The following is a 17,241-nucleotide window of genomic DNA, read 5'->3' on the forward strand; positions in this document are numbered from 1 at the left end:
TTGTTGTTTTCACTATAATTTGTGTCTGAAGAGACTGATAAATGCGTGAGACTATTAATCACCGTGTGCATTCAATACTGTGATGCTGTCAGACCTGGTGCATTGTTTCCTGGCAGAGAGCATGTGCAAGAATATGACAGAATAATATATATTTTTTTAATTAAAAAAATCAATAGAAAGCAAGAAAAATGCCCATTGACTAGTTAAAAAAAAAAGTTTGCTCTCTATTTATTTAGACACTGGTTATGTCTGTCTTTTTTTTAACATTCTGGTTGATCTGTGTATTTTTATTTCCTGTATGAAATAACCTGTCGGGTAAATCAAAACAGTATTTGCTCAGGTGGTGAAGCTTCTGCCATGCCTGTCTTTGATGTGTCTGATGTTCTCAGTATAAATTAACTAGTATACCTGGATTCAATGTATTTCACATTTCTGCTCCCCAAGCTGATCGTTTCTGATTTATTCTCTGAGATATCCAGGTAATAAAAAGATATAGCCTCAGGCTCCCAGTTCGTTGCATTTGATTTATAACCATTCCATTGCCTCTTACTGATGGCGTGTGGATCCTCTCTTTGTCTCGGTGCTCCACAGTCTATGCGGCCCTTAATCAGGGCAGTTCTATAACAAGGCACCTGGTAGGAGCCGGTTCTCTAAAGGAACATAGGTGCCTGCTTTCCTTTATACAATACTAGCGTAGCAAGGTATATATGAGCCCAAAAGGTACATGCTCTTATGCCAGCCACAGAGTTGGTGTAAGTGCTCACACCTTAACCCTGAGATTCTATATAGTAAGCCTAGAGATCTGCGCTGAAATGCAGTTGGATTCTATAACAGTGCACGTAACTTAATTGGCTTAAGCTAATTGGCGTTGATAACAGCACTTAAGCAATAATTAGCAATAATTAGAATTTAAGCGCGCAACTCGCTACGCGTGTTCTGTAACGCACTGCATCTAACTTTTAACGTGTGCAGACTAAAAGGGGCGTGGTTATAGGCGGGGGTAGGGGTGTTTCGTGGGCGTTCTGGAGTTTACACGTCGTTATAGAATGTGGCCCTCTGCTCCTAAATCCATGCACCAGGATTTATGCCAAGTTTTCTTTGCTGCAAATGGAGGCACATAGTTTTAGGCACTGTGATACCAACGAAGCGTAGTCTGTATACCGCGCCTAAATCTGGGCACCACTTATAGAATAGGCTGAGGCGCAAATGTTTTCCGCACAGATTTTTTAGGTGCCGTATATAGAATCCCCCCTAAATGTGTTTGATATGTGCATAATTTACAGATACTGTAAGTTTGAGCCCCACCCATGTGTATACCCCCCCTTGCAAATACCTGTTATGTAAGTTGAGAGTATTAGCTGGACTTTTGGCATTTGTATCATATTTTCATACATACATACATACGTAAATGCCAAGGACATGTAAATGTTAGCTTCTGTCTAGGGGCAGTTCTGTATCTTGGGTGCGAAGATGGTGTGCCGATTAGCAGTTCTATTAACTGTATTTAGCTGTACCTAAGCCATTATAGGAATACTAGCTTCAGGCTACACTGGTGTGCCCAATAGAGAATGACATGGGAACGGAGACTCGCGGTAACCGTGGGGATGGAGACAGAGCCCGCGGGGACAGGGTGGGAACGGGGGTCAGATCCCACGGGGCGGGGATGAGGACAAACTTTGTCCCTGTGTCGCTTTCTGCTTTGAAGCCTGTTGATGTATTGTTATTTATTGTTTCTTGAATGCAGATGACAATATATATATATATATATTTTTTTTTTTTTGAGAAACAAGCAAACATGCTGGCCACAGCTAGCAAAATTTGCATGGGGGGATCCTGTACATCCTGCTACCAGCACATCTTCTAAGAAGACATCTTCTATTCCAGGAGGGACTGTGGAAGACAGGAGAGCTAGACTGAATCCCGAGATTGTTGATGACTTCTTAATTATCCACAGATTAAAAAATCATAAGAATGCTTCATAGGGCATACTTCTCCCCTCTAGAACATACAGAACGGCTTGTATTTTGCACCCCTGGACATTTTAACAGGGTGGATTAGGATTCCTTGGGGTAGTAGAAGTTAGCTATTGTTGGAAGGGTTGAGGGTGGTGGTGTTGGTGGGAAGGTTTATTATAGTTGCTCATTGTTATTATTGCTTTCTATTTGTAATTTATACACAACAGTTGCACAACATATTGTTCCTTTTTATACTTTAATACAAAGATTTAAATATAAAATCATAAGTGTTCGAGGCTTCTGCAGATGAGAACAGAGCCCACCGGGACGGGACAGAAACGGGGCCTGCGGGGACGGGATGGGGATGGAGACGGGGGTGGGGATGTAGACAGAACCCACGGGGACAAATTTTATCCCTGTGTCATTCTCTAGTGCCCACTTATGGAAACTCAATGGCTGGAAGCTTGTGGGCTTAAGTACATTGTGCAGTGCATGCAGCTGATAGTATTCTGTAAATTGCTTGTGTCGCTTGATGACATGCCAGTGTTCCATCTGCACGTACGCCCCCATCATGCTAAATGACTTCAGCATGTACTTTCATAGAGTAGCTCTTAGCACTTATGTGAGTTGTTGCCAATTATTGGCTATGATGCATGTAAGTGATGCTATTTTATAAATCATGCGCGCACTTAGGGCTGGATTCTATAAATGCATTCAAAAATGGGCAGCAGAAAAGATCTGTTCTAAGCACTATTCAATCAAGGGCATACTCCTTTTATAGAGTACCGCTTAGCGCCGACTGAAAACTGGCATAAATGCTGGCACCCAAGTTGGGTCCTTTTTTGTAGAAAAATTCATATCAAAAATATACTTCTTCAAACAACACTTGTCAGCATGATAAGAATGTTTCTACAATAAAGGACAGATTTTTGCCTATTGAAATCTTTTGAGATTTGCTACAGTTACAAGTAGTGAAGTGTGGTAGCCGTGTTAGTCCACTCAATTTCTATTGATAACCTTACAGTTACAAGAATTTTCTTGTTTTGGTCAATCCCATTTTTTTTTCTTTAAGATTATTTAGACTGGATTATTTTTTTTTTTCACTTTTCTCTTGCTTTTTTTTTTTTTTTAACCAATTTCAAATTTTAATTGGTGCCAGTTAACATCAATAATTGGTTGTTCGCATCCAATTATTGATGATTGGCGTGTTATCCAAATCTGGGCGCCATATATAGATCCTGGGGGTAGGTGTCTAATAGGGGCTCTGGCTGCCTGATGGAGAAAGGGAGAGAACCTTGGTGCCATCTGTGCAGTAGAAGAAGCTGGTCTGGGCAGGGCCTCAAATTCCACAATCTAACATACATAGTAACATAGTAGGTGATGGCAGATAAAGACCTGTACGGTCCATCCAGTCTACCCAACAAGCTAAACGCATATGCACTACTTTATATGTATACCTGACCTTAAGTTCCCTTTTTACAGACTGTGTTTTAATAGCACAGGCAGCATCAGTACAGAGAGGGCAATTTTATAAGGGCGTGCCTAGATTAAGAGGGAAATAGATGCATCCTTAGGCTCTGTTTTATAAAGATGCACAGGTATTAAGTAGCAGAAATCATGCCTATGTTGTTGTTATTTATTTAGATTTTTTGCTCACACCTTTTTCAGTAGTAGCTCAAGGTGAGTTACACTCAGGTACACTGGATATTTCTCTGTCCCAGGAGGGCTCACAATCTAAGTTTATACCTGAGGCAATGGAGGGTTAAATGACTTGCCCAAGATCACAAGGAGCAGCAGTGGGATTTGAACCAGCCACCTCTGGATTGCAAGACCCGTGCTCTAACTACTTGGCCACTCCTCCATGTTACAAGCACTTGCTTGAGAATAGGTGTAAAGTAACCTACTGTAGGTTACTTTGTGTGTAAATTAATATTTTATAATCTTGCAAATCACCAAAACTGTGTCTATGGCAAAGTACATGAATACTTTCACGACACTTGAAATTCTATAGCAGACCATTTAGGTGGGACACAAGTACAAAAATGAGTACGTTCATAGTAGGCATTATGCCACGTGCATTGAGAAGAAAACGTTCTCATTTTTATGGTGCGTACCATATGTACTCAGAACAGACTGCTTACTGGAACTTAGTCAAGTTGGATAAGACTTGCAGAGGAAAAAAAAATCAAATTAGAGGCTTTATGTTAAAAACAGTGAAGCCATGCTGAGATGAATTTAACCAGGTGAGTTATCTACTATAATAAAACTCACCCTCAACGTTCTGAAGTCACTCTGTCACTCACTGAAGGGTTTATGGATTCATGGTGGTGAAGCCAGAACACTGACCATGTCTCTCTGCCCCGCCCTCGCATGACGGACCAATCAGAAAAAACACCCTCAACATTCTGAAACACAAAGGACCATCACAACACCGTTCCCAGGCAACACTAGGCAACGTAAGACGGACCAATCAGAGGAAACTACGTGACAATAAGGGAGGAGCATTCCCCAGCACAATGGCTCATTATCTGTGCAGCACGGAGAGCACAGAACCACCGCTGGAACGAGAGAAGAATATTCCTGCTGTGGGTATGTGCAAAAATAGACCGGGGGTGGGGGGAGAAATTTTTAAATGCCTAATGCCAGTACTGAAGAGTGCCAGAGGGCCTATAGCACAGACTATATTTGGGATCGCTTGACATGGAGTCAGAGGAGCCGGAAAACAACGTGCCCGTCACCATCTGGGATGTGGGCGAACAGAACAAGCTGCGGCCCAGCTGGAAGGATTACCCGCGACCCAGCCAGCAGCAAACAGCGACCAAGGAAGGGGGAGGAGTACTCCTTCCCTGCCTAGGAATCACTGGAGACTGGCTGGCAAACTAACGAAACAACCGCACACTGACGCACCATCTCCATCATTCGAAAGGCATCCACTCTTTCTTCAACAGAAATGCAAACTAATAATACAAAGAATACATGGTTTCTCAGGCGGCTGCAGGTAACTCCCCACCCCCTTCCTCTTCCCCTTTTGCCGACGCGGCCAAGGACGTGCCCAACCATCCCCAGCCTCAGGCAAGCTGTCTCCCACCTCGGGGATTCCCCGAGCACCCGGAAAAAGACGGCGCTGATTCCTGCAGCGCATAAATGTTCCAGCATTCCCCTGCAGCCGGCCTGAAATGGACCAAACATACCGGATCACCCCCCGACGGCCCGAGACCGTGCTCTTCTCCCTTCCGCCAACTTAAAACAACCATCCCCGTCCTCAGGCAAGCCGTCACCCACCTCCAGGATGCCCAGAACCCCAGCCCAATGGAAAAAGATGGCGCTGCTTCCAACAGCACATTTCTCTTCCAGAATTCCCCTACAGCAGCCCTGAAACGGCCAAAAAATACCGACAGACAAAGAACGTGCTCCTCAACCTTCCGCCCATCTAAAACAACACTGCTGCCTCAGCACAACACAAAAAAAAAACATGGAAAAAAAAAACAACACTCAACAAAGGCTGACCCCCCCCCCCCTACAACCACATTTACATTTCACCAACAGAAAGACCCCCCTCCACAAACCTCCTTGACAGACAAAACCACACACACACAATACAACAGAAACACACCCTCAAAGCCACACACCAATCCAACCAATTTTGCCAGCACAGCACAGCACATCCCCCAACCCCCAAGCAAAAAACAAAACAAAACAAAAAAAAGACACACATCAACAACCTGCACACACACCGCACCCTCACACACACACAAAATAACTCTGTGACACATACACACACACACAAAAAAAACCACATGCTAGCGCCCGTTTCATTGGTTTCGGAAACGGGCCTTTTTTACTAGTAGATTATATTAGTTAAGGAAAGGGCAGTAATACTATACAGATCTCCAACTAACACCCACATTGGACAGCATTTTAACAGTTTATAACAAATCCTCTGCAATTAGAACATTCCACTGGAAACATCAGAGCAAGGGAGGTTTGAAGCCTGAAAGGTGGGGTTCAGATGAGGGCCGGCACCATTTTATTTAACCGGGCAAAGCAACAAGAACGTTCAGTTTTTTGTTCTTATGATAGAGCTTGTCCTAATCTAATGTAGTCTTAGTTTGAGGTACACCTTTTCATAGATAAAACACATGCAGGCTCATTTTCGAAAGAGATGGACGTCCAAAAAGTGACATAAATCGGCATTTGGATGTCCATCTCACAGAAACGTCCAAATCGGTATAATCAAAACTGCATTTGGGACATCTTTCTCAGAAGTCCGTTGAAAAGATGTCCAAATCTCAAGGGGGCGTATTGGAGGTGTGTTCAAGGTGGGACTTGGGCGTTCCTAAGATTTGGACGTCTTTGAGCCATAATGGAACGAAGCAAAAACATCCAGCACTAAAACTTGGACATTTTGAACTAGACCTGTTTTACGAATAAGGCACAAAAAGGTGCACCAGATGACCACTGGAGGGAATCAGGGATCACCTCCCCTTACTCCCCCAGTGGTCACTAACTCCCACCCCCAAAAAGTGTGTTGAAGAACATTCCTTGGCAGCCTCTATGCCAGCCTCAGAAGTCATACTCGGGTCCATGACAGCAGCATGCAGCTCCCTGGAGTAGTTTAGTTCACTTCAGACAGGTGGACCCAGGCCCATACACCCACTACCTGTTACACTTGTGCAGGAAACTGTGAGCCCTCCAAAATCTACCAGAAACCCACTGTACCCACATATAGGTGCCAGGAGCAGTCTCTTCACATCAATCTCCTGGAACTGCAGGTGGTTTGGCACACTCTAAAGGCTTTCAGAGATTGGCTAATGAATCAAATTATTCTAATTCAAATGGACAGTCAGGTTGCAATGTATTACATAAGCAGGGGGTACTACTCCTACTACTATTTAGCATTTCTATAGCGCTACAAGGCGTACGCAGCGCTGCACAAACATAGAAGAAATACAGTCCCTGCTCAAAGAGCTTACAATCTAATAGACAAAAAATAAAGTAATCAAATCAATTAATGTGTACGGGAAGGAAGAGAGGAGGGCAGGTGGAGGCGAGTGGTTACGAGTCAAAAGCAATGTTAAAGAGGTGGGCTTTCAGTCTAGATTTAAAGGTGGCCAAGGATGGGGCAAGGCGTAGGGGCTCAGGAAGTTTATTCCAGGCGTAGGTTGCAGCGAGACAGAAGGTGCGAAGTCTGGAGTTGGCAGTAGTGGAGAAGGGAACAGATAAGAAGGATTTATTCATTGAGCGGAGTGCACGGGAAGGGGTGTAGGGAAGGACGAGTGTGGAGAGATACTGGGGAGCAGCAGAGTGAGTACATTTATAGGTTAGTAGAAGAAGTTTGAACAGGATGCGAAAACGGATAGGGAGCCAGTGAAGTGACTTGAGGAGAGGGGTAGTATGAGTAAAGCGACCCTGGCGGAAGACGAGACGGGCAGCAGAGTTTTGAACTGACTGGAGAGGGGAGAGGTGACTAAGTGGGAGGCCAGCAAGAAGCAGATTGCAGTAGTATAAACGAGAGGTGACAAGGGTGTGGATGAGGGTTTTGGTAGAGTGCTCGGGGTACGGGCTCTTACCCTTGTGTCAGGAAGCAGTTCAGATGTGGCAGGGGGCTCTCAAGTATAGCATAGCATTTGGAGCCATATATCTGGTGAGAAAGAACAGCTGTCTGGCAGACAGGTTGAGCAGGGTCATGTAACCACATGAGTGGTCTCAATATGGGCGTAGCCCGTAAGATCTGAGTGTGGTGCACTCCCTTGGTGGATGTCTTTGCCACTCATCCCAGCAACAAAGTCCCTCAGTTCTGCTGCACACTCAGGTCACATGGCAGATGCTGTCCTCCTACATTGGGGGAGGGTCTGCTGAATGCTTATCATCCTAGTCCTCTAAGAGGGAAGACATTGTTGAAACTCAAGCAAGATCAGGGAACCATGATCTTAATTGCATCTTTCTGGCCAAGACAGATCTAGTTCCCTCTACTTCTGTCCTCTGAAGATCCATGGAGATTGGACTGTTTTCTGATCTTATCACACAGAACGAAGGATCTCTTCTGCATCCCAACCTCCAGACGTTAGCCCTCATGGTATGGATGTTGAGAATGTAGAATTAGCCTCCTTGCATCTACCTGAGGGTGTCTTCAGGATTTTTCTGGCTTCCAGGAAAATTTCTACTAAGAGGTGTTATCCATTTAAATGGAGAAAGTTTGCCATCTGCTGTGAGGGGAGGGCCCTAGATCTGCTTGCTTGTCGTACACAAACACTTCTTGAGTACCTCCAACACCTCTCTGAGTCTGGTTTAAAAATCAACTCTAATACTTCACCTCTCTGCAATTAGTGCTTATCATACTCATGTGAAGGACAAGCCCATGTCTGTACAGCCTCTAGGTGTTCCCTTCATGCGAGGGTTGATGTTGACAAAGACCCCTCTCGAATCTCCCACAGTGTCTTGGGATCTCGATGTTATCCTTACTCAGCTGATGAAAGCTCCTTTTGAGCCACTGGACTCCTGTCACCTGAAGTACCTGACCTGGAAGGTCCTGTTTATGGTGGCGGTCACTTCAGCTTGCAGAGTTAGTGAGCTTCAGGCTCTAGTAGCAGATACTACTACTAATCATTTCTATAGACACTAGCCGTTGAGCCCGTAAAAACGGGCTGGTATTGGGGTTTTCCTTCCTTCCTCCCCCCTCCCTCCCCCCTCCCCGTGAGGTCGCCACCGCTACCGTTCCCCCCCCCCCGGAGTCGCCGCCATCCCTCCACCCGGCCCGGGCCCTCTCTCTCTCTCTGCTACTAAACTTACACATCCATTCGCCGGAACGCAGCACGCACATCAGCTGAGCTGCTGTCGGCCCTTCTCTGCCTGTGTCCCGCCCTCCTGTGACGTAATGTCAGCGAGGGCGGGACACAGGCAGGGAAGGAAGGCCGACGGCAGCTCAGCTGATGTGCGTGCTGCGTTCCGGCGAATGGATGTGTAAGTTTAGTAGCGGACAGAGGGCCGGGGCCGGGTGTGTGTGTGTGTGTGTGGGGGTAACGGTAGCAGCGACCTCGGGTGGGTGGGTGGGGGGGGAGCGGTATCAACCTCGGCGGCGCAGTTTCCCTCTCTGTCCCGCCCTCGTCATCACATATTGACGCGGGGGCGGGACAGAGAGGGAAGTCTCTACTGCGCATTTGCGAGTGAGTCGGTCACTTGCCGTTTATATGTTTGAAACACAGCGCTGTACACATATTTCTCTGTCTCTAGAGGGCTCACAATCTTAAGTTTTTGGTACCTGGGGCAATGGAGGGTTAAGTGACTTACCCAAGGTCAAAAGGAGCTGCAGTGGGAATCAAACCCAGCTCTCCAGGATCAAAGTCCAACCACTAGGCTATTCCTCCGCCTTATACTAGATTTCATCATAACAGGTAGTTCTCTGCTTACATCCTAAGCTCCTTCCTGAGGTATTGTTGGAGCTCCATCTTAATTAGTCAATCATTCTACCAACATTCTTCCGGAAACCGGATGCCCAACCTGGCAAAAAAAGCACTGCATACGTTAGACTGCAAGTGCATCTTGGCCTTCTATTGTAACCCTATGGGTTAAATTTTAAAAGATTACCTGGCTCCTTCTAGATCTGGTGTAGAGGCAGTGAGCAGTGCAGTGAAACTGAGTAGTCTGTGTGCATGGGCTGAGTGTTCCGCATGCTGATGGAACTCTCAGGTGAGTGACAAACAGCTCAGGCTGGCAGTTGGGAAGGAGCTGTATTGGTGAGAACATGTTACTAGGAAAAGACTGGAAGAAAGTTGATGCTGGAGATCATCACCTGAAAGAAAAGGCGCCCACCGTTCAAGAGAGCCAGAGAGAGAAAACAAAGAGAACAGCTAAGTGACTGAAACTATTTAAAAAAAAAAGTGCACATAAGAGAAAATAGTAAAGGAATCCTGAACAATAGGTGAGAGATAACTAAAAGAAGAAGAAAAAAAGAGTAGAGGAAAACTTACATGTTGAGATCCTTGAAGGTCTCTGGAAATCTGAAAGACAGGAGAAAAGAAAGTTTAAAGAATCTAGTGTTTTGTAAAATTGAATGTGCTTAAATGATTTATGTACGTAATATTTATACTTATCTGAAAATGCTCACAATGTTTCTAAACTGATTTGTGTTGCAAACCTGTAATTGAAATACATATGTTAAATTTGCAAGTTGGTAAGATTTCATTAGCATTTAAATATAATTCAAATAATAATAAAAAATGTTTTCTTTTTATTGTTAAAGTCCCTGGTTGGTGTTGAGTCATTTTGGGGAAACACTGTGACATATTTGGTACCATCATTGTAATACCTTGCTCTGCCACCAGGGGGTTTACACTATCTAGAGCGGACTAAAGCCTGTAGTTTGGTCAGACAGTCCTGCAGAATTTGTTTGGTGTCTAGAATCCAGTTCTACCCGCCTAGGGTCCGTCTTACTCAGTTCCATGTTGCACCCTCCACAACCGGTTTCTATTTATTTGAGGTTGATTGGTTCGTGATAGTCTCACAGTTGCGAGACTCTATTGTCCTACTGTTATTGTTTTCGGTGAGCCTGGTAGCTACGGATTCCCAGATACCACTGTCCTGCATATCCTTGGAGAAAGCAAAGTTACTTTCCTGTGCAAGGTATTCTCCGAGGACAGCGGGACAGGTATCCTTACAACCATCCCACCTTCCCTGGGAGTTGAATTCTTTTCTAGGTATTTTATGTTACTGAGGGTCCCATGCTCACGTGTTGGGTGGGAAGGCACTCGCACATATGTGGTGAGGCCGCTGCCTCAAATCTATAGAGCATTGGGCAAGGGTGTAGCCAGACAGCAGATTTTGGGTGGGCCTAGGCAAGAAGTGGGTGGGCACCAAATGTTCTCCCCCCCCCCCCCCCCCCCACGCCAAAAAAATATCTCAGCTGGTGGGAAAATGCTTCTCTCCACCTTGGTAGTCTGCAGCAGGCATGGGCTGAAAAGTGAGCATGTGCATGTGCCGGTATCTTGGAGAGTAGCGTTTTCGTTACCATCAGGGAGAAGTCCAGCTGGCAGAGCTTGGGATTCCTACCAGCTACCACTAGACATGTGCTACTGTTGGGTGGGCCTGAACCCTAAGTGGGTGGGTCAGCCCACCTGTGGCTACTGGCATTGGGTTGTGTCCACACTTGGCTCTGTCAGAATGACATCACCTAGATAACATAGTAACATAGTAACATAGTAGATGACGGCAGAAAAAGACCTGCACGGTCCATCCAGTCTGCCCAACAAGATAACTCATATTTGCTGCTTTTTGTGTATACCCTACTTTGATTTGTACCTGTGCTCTTCAGGGCACAGACCGTATAAGTCTGCCCAGCACTATCCTCACCTCCCAACCACCAGCCCTGCCTCCCAACCAACGGCTCTGGCACAGACCGTACAAGTCTGTCCAGCACTATCCCCGCCTCCCAACCACCAGCCCCGCCGCCCACCACCGGCTCTGGCACAGACCGTACAAGTCTGCCCAGCACCATCCCCACCTCCCAACCACTAGCCCCGCCTCCCGATCTAAGAATACCTGTCCTGCTGTCCTCTGAGAACACTTGCTATAGGTAAGCAACTTCGCTCTTTATGTAATTTGCCTCCATAGCTTTCTTGTAGATCCGATTTTTTTTTGTGTGTGGTTCTGTGCTTCAGATGGTCACCCCAAATTCACCATATAACAGACAGAAAATTAGAGAAAAAAACAAACAAACATATTATCAGAGTGTATATCATTCTAAAATGGAATTGAAAATGTGGCCCCTGAAAGGAAGTGGTAATGTGAATGTCGAGCTTTCTGCTTTATGTCAGTTTACCAAAACAAAAACAAGTTCATTCCAGGAAGAAAGTTGTTAAAAACTTGATTAACGAATACATAGTCCCAAATAGAAGTACATAAGCTATATAGATGGACCCAACATGAGCTGTGTTTCAGCTTTCTAGCCTTCATGAGTAGTCCCATCATGCTACGCTAACCTTACCCCAAAAAGGGACAGCGTTATAATTATTTTTGAAGATGCTGTTGGATTGTCAAGACACGGCATCATCACCCACATTTCGGTGGTTTCATTATAATACTGAACCCTTTTTTTGGTTAAGATTAACACACTATATGATAGGACTCCTGATTAAGGCTTGAAAGTTGAAACACGGGCCGTGATGGATCCATCTATGTAGCTCATTTACTTCTATTTGGGACCAGGGGCGTAGCCAGACACCCAAGTTTGGGTGGGCCTGGGCCCAAGATGGGTGGGCAGAAGTACTCCACAAGTGATTTGGTCTCTCCCTCTCTCACCTGCATGCCATATGGTCTCTCAAACATCAACCCCTCCACTGCATACCTTTTAAATAGCAGATTTTCACCAACAGCGAGCAGCAGCTAATACACACTGCTCATGTTGGCCCCACAGCCTTCCCTCTGATGTAACATCCTGTTTCCGCATAGGCGGGAATACATCAGAGGGAAGGCTGTGTGACTGGTGCGAGCAGTATGTATCAGTCGCTGCTCACTGCAGGCGAAGATCTGGTATTTACAAGGTATGCAGGAGGGACAGTTGTTGGGAGTTTTTGGCTGGTGGAGCTTGGGGAATCATAGATGTGGCTGCTACTGGGTGGGCCTGAGCCCAAAATGGGTGGGCCTCGGCCCACCCGAGCCCACCCTTGGCTACGCCACTGTTTGGGACTGTGTATTTGTTAATAAAGTTTTTAACAACTTCCTTCCTGGAACAAACTTGTTTTGTTTTGGTCACTTCCACTTTTTTTGTTCTCTTGCTGTGATTTGTGGAAGTGTTTGGGTTTCTTTTCTTTCTTTTTTTTTTTTCCTTGTCTCTACCTCCAGAATTTCTTGCTGGGAAGATCTGTACTGTATCATCAAGAGGTTTGGATATATTCTGAAGAGCATGCATCAGTTTTATGCTCAGTCTGAGTTTCTCATTTTCAGTAGCAGTGGGTTTTGGTTGGTTGTTGAGAAACGTAAGTGAATATATTTACTAAATTTTTAGCACTTGGTAGACAATATTGTTAAAAGGTTCCTTATCTATCTATCTATCTATATCTATATATATAAAAGGCAACCCCAACGTTCTGAAGCCTCCACGGAAGTTGAGGCGCCCGAGATATCCGGTGTGCCCTGGAGTGTCTGCACCGCCCTCGCGTCAAAACGTCATGACGCGTCAAAACGTCATGACGTCGAGGGCGGAGCTATTGACACTCCAGGGCCGAAACGGCCCACAGCGAACAAGGCAAGTAGCTTCGAGGGACGGAGGGAGGGGGCCCCTTGCTAGCGCCCGTTTCATTCCGCTCAGAAACGGGCATTTTTTCCTAGTTGAATATAATTCATTGACTATGTTCCCAGAATAATTGTTGGGGGTAGAGGGTCAGATGCAAAATGTGAGGCAGTTACTAAAAATGTGGATTTGGCTTGGGCCATAGTGTGATGATAGAAAGGATGCATCCTGGAGGAGCTGCCCATCGATCTATTGAGTGGTGAAGGTAGAAAGAGCAGAGGCTGCTGCAGGATGAAGAAGTGAGCATGCATTTTTGTTTTAATGATTTTTTGTTGGGGGGAGGGGAGAGGGAGGTTGCTTCATTCCCTCTGCTATCGCTCAATTATATTTGAAGCTCTAAAATTATTTAAACTTAAAAAAAAAAAGTTCAGTTCTTTATTTTCCATTAAAAAAAAATCTATTATTATTTAAAACTTTCATTGATCAGCACCTTGCCATTTTCATGATTTCTTGCCATGCTTGAGCCCTTGTGGATACTAGAAGTTAACCCATCAGCAGTTGGAAAGGATCCATTTTCATTTATTGTTTGTAGATGCATAAATAAATCATATCAAGAGTTCCTCATGGAGAAATACAAAATATGCTAAAAACACAAACTTACAACTTGCAGAGAATATCTATAGCTATATATAAACATGTACTTACACATACATACAGTGCCTTGCATTTTAACATTCTAGTGTCTAAATAATAGCACAGTGCAGTCTTGATTATCCGACTTAAATGGGACTGACCCATTGTCGGATAACTGAAAAGTCAGATAATATGGAAAACATTAATCAGCAATGAAAAAAAAATATATACAGCAGGGCCTGTTGCCTGCTCTTTGGCCTCGTCACGGATGGTAATGTGGCACAGAGTGTCAGCAGTGGGGGATCAGCCAGCAGTTACCTTTCGCAGCCCCTGCTCTCTTTCACTATGCTTTTTCTGGCTTGGCTGGCCGGCTTCAGACTCTTTGCCATCATTTGCTTCAAGAGAATCAGCCACAAGTTCAACACCTGGTGAGTAGATTGCGCTACACCTTAGGTATAGGGAGGAAGATGTTAAAGGAAGCATGTGGCTGTGAACCCCTTCCTGTGTGCTACTTCCTTCTCATCAGGCTCTTTGATTGATAGAGAAGGATTGATGATTATTATTTATTTGGATTTTGCTCACATCTTTTTCAGTAGAAGCTCAAGGTGAGTTACATTCAGGTACACTGGATATTTCTCTGTCCCAGGTGGGCTCACAATCTAAGCTTGTACCGGAGGCAATACAATGGAGGGTTAAGTGACTTGCCCAAGATCACAAGGAGCAGTAGTGGGATTTGAACCGGCCACCTCTGGAGTTCAAGACCAGTGCTCTAACCACTAGGCTGCTCCTCCACTGATAATGCATGCTCAAGCTCTCTTGGTTTTTCCTTTCCCTTTTTTAAAGGCAATTTGAGCACAAGTACAGTGATGATGTCACTGGGGGGGGGGGGGGGGGGGGGGGGGGGGTCTGTCAGATGGTAGGATCAGCAAAGGTCAGATAATTGAGACTACTGAATTCAAAATGCATTGGAGTTTGCATCACTGATCTAGACAACACACTGTAAAGAGCAATTAGAAATAATCAAAAAGTAATTACGAAACCAAAACGTTTTGGGTTGCATATATCTTCACACTCCCTTTAATTTAATACTTAGTAAAAGCCAGTTTGGCAGCAGGAGTCATTTAAGATGTGTCTCCCACCATGAATGTTCAAATACATTGTAATTTTTCTAGATCCTTTTTCCAATCTGTGTCTTTCAATAACTTTATGCCAGAGTTTTGTAGAGATGAAACAACCAAAATAGTTCTTCAAATGATTTGACAGCATACACAGAGCAGGTCAGGAAAAGCAAAAAGCAGTCAACTAAAATAATACTAAGTAAGGTGGATCCTCAGTATTATTGAAGACTATTAAGGCACCCACCAGTGCTCAAACTCAATAACATCAATTGCAGGGACCATTAAAGGACCTCACTTGCTAGTCTCAGCGCCATTTGAAACTAAACATGACCAAGCTTACTACTACTACTACTTACTACTTAACATTTCTAGAGCGCTACTAGGGTTACGCAGCGCTGTACAGTTTAACAAAAAAAAGGACAGTCCCTGTTCAAAAGAGCTTACAATCTAATGGGCGAAATGTCAAGTTGGAGCAGTCTAGATTTCCTGAATAGAAGTATGGTGGTTAGGTGCCGAAGGCGACATTGAAGAGGTGGGCTTTGAGCAAGGCTTTGAAGATGGGCAGGGAGGGGGCCTCCCCCTAAACCAACCTCTCCTCCTCCCCCATTCTCTATTTCTGTGGATAACACTCTCATCCTTCCTGGATTCAGCAGACTGCTAAAACCTGTCGTTTCTTTCTCTATAATATCAGCAAAATTTGCCCTTTCTTTTCTGAGCACACTACCAGAACCCTTATCCACACTCTTATCACCTCTCGCTTAGACTATTGCAACTTGCTTCTTGCAGGTCTCCCACTTAGCCATCTCTCTCCTCTTCAATCCGTTCAAAATTCTGCTGCACGACTAATATTCCGCCAGTGTCATTATGCTCATATTAGCCCTCTCTTCTCGTCACTTCACTGGCTTCCTATCTGTTTCCGCATACAGTTCAAACTCCTCTTATTGACCTATAAGTGCATTCACTCCGTTCACTGGGTAAATCCCTCTTATCTGCACCCTTCGCCTCCACTGCTAACTCCAGACTCCGTTCCTTTTATCTTGCTGCACCATATGCCTGGAATAGACTTCTTGAGCTGGTACGTCAAGCTCCATCTCTGGCCGTCTTCAAATCTAAGCTAAAAGCCCACCTTTTTGATGCTGCTTTTAACTCCTAACCCTTATTCACTTGTTCAGAACCCTTATTTTATCATCCTCTTGTTTGTCCTGTTTGTCTGTCCTAATTAGATTGTAAGCTCTGTCAAGCAGGGACTGTCTCTTCATGTTCAAGTGTACAGCGTTGCGTATGTCTAGTAGCACTTTAGAAATGATAGGTAGTAGTAGTAGTAGTTTCAGGTCTAGAATGGGGGTAGGCAGGCAGGGAACTGGCAATGTGTGAGGGATGCAGATGTAAGGTTCCTGGTTGGCAGAGACCCACTGTATGCTTAACCTTTACTTTAGCTAAGTTCTGTACTATGAATAAAGAAGTTCCATTTTTATGGTAGGCAAGGAGAACGGCCAAATCCTCCTTGCCTTTCAGTGAGCCAAAGAAACCTTATCTAGTGTATTACTATGTATCATCTTATTTTCCTATCTTTCGCTTTTTGCTTTGTTTTATTTCTATTTATTATCTTTAAAGTGGGCTAACACAGCTACCACACGACTATCCTATATAATAAAACGCACCTCCAACATTCTGAAGCTGACTGCATGGCTGAGGCATTCCTACTCTCTGTATCCATCTCCTGAATTGACATCACGTACTTTCGGGTTCGTCACAAGCAGAAGTGACCAACCACACAAGGTTTCTCGGCTTCAGAATGTTGGAGGTGCATTCTATTAAATAGGATTGGTCAGTTCCTTGAAGCACAGCCAGAGCTCAGCTTCTTGCACAGTAATGCTCAGACACTAGAGACAGGTGTGTGTGTGTGTGGGGGGGGGGGGGGGGGGGGCTGACATCAGAGAGAGGGAGGGAGGGAGGGGGGGGCCTGACACCAGAGAGGGGGGGGGAGGTATCTCTGTCACACACACTCTCTCTCTCACACAGTCAATGTCTTTCTCTCTCTCACTCTCACACACTGTTTCACATTAACTCTCTATGTGTCACACAGTCACTCACACACTCTCTTGGTCTCATATACTCAGTCTCACAGAGAGTCTGTGTCTCACACACTCTCTCTCGCAAACACTGTATCTGTGTGAAACACACTCTCTCTCTCTCACACTGTGTCTCACATACGCACTTGCACACACTCTCATTCTCACACACGCACACACACACACACACACACACTCGCACATTTACTCTCTCTCTCACACAGTCACTCTCACATACA

The sequence above is a fragment of the Microcaecilia unicolor genome, chromosome 10 (genome assembly GCF_901765095.1).
Source record: "Microcaecilia unicolor chromosome 10, aMicUni1.1, whole genome shotgun sequence".
NCBI classification, from domain to species: domain Eukaryota; kingdom Metazoa; phylum Chordata; class Amphibia; order Gymnophiona; family Siphonopidae; genus Microcaecilia; species Microcaecilia unicolor.